This window comes from Odontomachus brunneus, unplaced genomic scaffold, assembly GCF_010583005.1.
Source record: "Odontomachus brunneus isolate Ranch 3 - 2012 unplaced genomic scaffold, Obru_v1 Obru_scaffold_256, whole genome shotgun sequence".
Classification (NCBI taxonomy): Eukaryota; Metazoa; Arthropoda; class Insecta; order Hymenoptera; family Formicidae; genus Odontomachus; species Odontomachus brunneus.
The window spans coordinates 327,990-331,871 of NW_022639706.1; the positions used below are offsets into that span (position 1 = coordinate 327,990).

The window sequence follows — 3,882 nt, forward strand, 5'->3', positions numbered from 1 at the left end:
TTATATATATATATATATATATATATATATATATATATATATATATATATATATATATATATATATATATTTAGAACTTCTTTATTTAATTTTAGAAAATAATTTCTTAATTTAAACAAATATGTTCATAGTCGTATTCAAACAAATGTTTTTTGAAATTAAAAAATTTTTTCTCAGTGTATCTTCTAAAATTACATTCAATTTTTTGTTTCCAACCCTTAAAAATTGACCGATGCGCGAAAAATCGGGAATTCGATAGATTTGCTTCGTTAGCTCCGATTTAAGTCGACTGTTCCGTTTCGCGAGCGCGTCGCATACGTGTAATTAACGAAGCTTGAAGGAAAAAGCGCGCTAATGGCGTCGTGAATACTCTGCGCCAATTACACACGGCATCATGAAGCCATCTGTTGAATATGTAACGAGCATTTCGGCTCAACTTTCCTGAACTGAGTCTCCTTGCACTCACGACGCGCAATCTTTTAGGGACGATGAGATCCGTAATTTTCTTGCGCGAGAAACGCAAACGATTATGCGATCGCAGATTGCCCGCGCTAAACCGTTTCGTTGTCGGATTTCCCATCTCGTTTGTTCACGAATGCTCGCGGTTTGCGAAACCGCTGCACGCGGGGGGGGATTAAAGATTTTCTTTCACCACGGCCGTCGGTCCCTTTACGAGTTCATACACCGTCAAAAGTTCTGGCACTTGCGGTCGTTTCTGCATCCCGGAAGGGAGCGATTCCCGTTTAGCCCGCTACTTTTATCGCTCATATCGTCGGGCAAGATGTTGTTCCTTATTTCCTTCACTTTTTTCTTTTTCTTTCCTTTCTTTTTACGCTCTTTGCAGAGTCGTAATAAAAACCACCAACGTGCATTCTTGCGAAAAAAAACGTGATCACACGAGCGATCATTTTGTACGCTTCTCCGTCGCGAGGCGAATTATCTGTCGTTATTATTATAATGTTCCATCTAATCGGAATTATTGAGAGAGACGGAGAAGTGTCGACAGTCTGTGGAATTTCGCAGCGCGAAATCGTCGTGTTAAAAATCAGAAGGCTACATTCGACTGAGATGTCATCAGCTGCATAAATTTGCTGCCGAACGTTTATATATTAACATAACGTTTATATATAGGAATAAATTGTGCAAAGTGAAAAGAAACTTTCACACCAGAAATCACCATGGGAATAACAGTTGAAGGGTGGGCAATTATGATGAAAAAAGGAGGACTCGCGATGACGAATATTAAAGAAGGGGCTGCCGTCGCGTCTCCCCTTATCGATTTTAAGCAAGGGTCGCCGATGCAGGCACGGCGTTTACATATATACATGTATCCGAGCACACGAAAGCGCGTGCAGGGGGCTGCTTTGGTCAGTTCCAAGTGCAGAAGTGGGAGAATGATTTTATCTAATTTGCTGGCGAACTCGTGGCGCCATGACATATCTGGCGTACGCGATGGTCGTTCCCTCGTTAATGATTCAGCGCTAATGCTAACACAATTCGACCAGCGCGAACGTAAAAACCGTGCACGCAGTTGCGTCATGTAGCACAGGTACGCCGAACGAATGCTGAAACGTCTCTTGGCTCTTGTTCCACGCTCAATTTCGATCTTAATCCGTTCGCCGATAATACCAAAGCCGTTCCGTTCGTTGTCTTTAACGCATCTTGGTGCATTCGAGGATTGCGAGTCGGTAACACTGACTGCTTCAACCCTCAAACGATGGAAATTTTAGCAATTAACGATCGTAAATGTCGGCGATTCTACAGCAACTCGCGTAAATCTCAGGATTATTATTTAGAAGAAAATAACACGCTACAGAAGTTAATTTCTGCACGGAAAACAAAGTTTCGTTGAATTGGCCAATTTCTGATGAAATATGAACGAACCAGAAAATTCCGTTTGATATTGACCAGAATTTCTGTTCATATTTTACTAGACATTTGTTCGATACAACTAAATCTTCTTTTCTATGCACTTTATTTGAGAAGATATAAGTCCCTCGAGTGGTTAATAAAATTAGTTTAATTATACATAAGAAGCACGATTAATTGCATAAATATGTATTTTCTACAATTGTAAATACAGTTTTATATTCCGATGTAAATAGAAGTTTACATTCTCTCTCGCGAAGGACCTACCTTCTCGAGGTACGTCGGTATCACGTAAATAAATCCACTTCGCCGCATTGCATAAAAGAAGGTTGAAAAGCGCAGTTCTATATGATGTTATCTCTAAAAAGGGTAGCCCTCTTCGGATCGTTTGTGTTCCGTTACAGACGAAGGCTCTGAAAGAGCCTTGTGATCTTATTTCGCCACTGTACAACCTCAAAGTGGTTAATGACCCAATTTGGCGAGTACCTCGCGGCATTGTCGCGTGGTCCATTACTTGAAGGAAATAGAGTTTACCTTCCCTCGGGCGGGGAGAGGAAGGAATTTCGCACGAAGACTAATTCCTCAATTTACACGTTTATATGCCGTGTATCGCGCGAGCACGGCGGCAAAGTTACGCACGGCCGATTTTTTGGGTCAACAAGTTTATCGCGGAAGCGGATGCTCCGCGAAATGAAATTCCGATAAAATTGAAAAAAAAAAAGAGAAATTAACGTAATCACATATTTGTGCCGAGCAATTGCGCGGCGTTTCCTACTTGCACACGTGTTCCAAGAAGCGTGTATTGCATCGACCTAATTGCGCATAATCAGAAACGTCACTTTGCGTGGGATGACTTTGTTTATCGTATTAGTTTGGATACTGGAGCACGAACGGTCTCTCGCACGCATCTCCATCGACTAACTGCATTAATCCCACGACCCTACAGCGCGCCTCAAATTCGCCTGAATTCAGCGGATAAAGCTGTTATTTTCAGCATGTAAGGTAAAAGTATCAAAGTAGGTTGGACACGTACCTAATTCTATAGTTTCTTATTGTTTTAGTCTTTAAATATGAATATTTAAACTTCCAACATGAATATATGTACATGTATTGAATACATACATATATTTTCCCTATGTTGAAAGTTTAAATGTTCATACTTAAAGACTAAAACAATAATATAGATAATGAAATATCCAGATTTAGCTACATTTTATTATTTTTATCTTTAAATATTTAAACTCTCGATACATAGAAAGAATATATATATACACATGCATATTCTACGTTGAAGGTTTAAATGTTCGCATTCAAAAATCAGAACAACTAGAATATCCAGATTCAAGTATGTGTTCAGATATTGGTATTTTTATTTTAAACCGCATTATTTTCGCATTGCCCAATCGCAATGTCGACACGGATTGCGACACCTGTTATTACCGATGTTTTTTTCGCCAGCGATGCCCGCTCTATAGGATCTATAGTATTCACGACGGAATTCGGGACGCGAAATTCCGTCTGCAATTTTCTCGCAACGCGGAGAAACGGAGGATTCCAACCGTGTGCGAAGATCCTTTCTACAAATAGAATTCTGTGCCGAATCTTGTCGCGAATTATCGACCGTCCAGGTGGGGCTTTGCGAATGAAATATCGCAGGAACAAGAGAGAGAGAGAGAGAGAAAGAGAGCGCCGTGCGCTCTCGAGATAATTCGATTTCGACCTTGCGTCTCGCGCACTTCAGGGAGACGAAGCGGCGGCTAGGCCGAGATTCCGCTCTGAAGAGCGACGCTCTTCCGAAGTGCAGAGGCTGTGAAAGGTTATTGCGCTCCCCCGGGAAAGGGAAAGAGAAAGAACGCTCGCGCGAGCGAACGAGATAGAAAGAGAAGAGGGTTCCCTGAAGAGAGAACAGAAAAAGGAAACAAATGACGAGGCTGCCGCCGTTCGTTCGTTCGTTCGTTCGTTCGTTCGCTCGCTCGTTCGTTCGTTCGTTCGTTCGTTCGTTCGTTCGTTCGT

General features: G+C 41.5%; 1 protein-coding gene across 4 annotated transcripts in view; it reads left to right on the forward strand.

Moving 5' to 3' along the window:
• LOC116852774 (tyrosine-protein kinase Src64B) overlaps window positions 1-3,882 on the forward strand; it is a 64,010-nt gene that overhangs the window by 7,777 nt on the left and 52,351 nt on the right. The window lies entirely within an intron of this gene.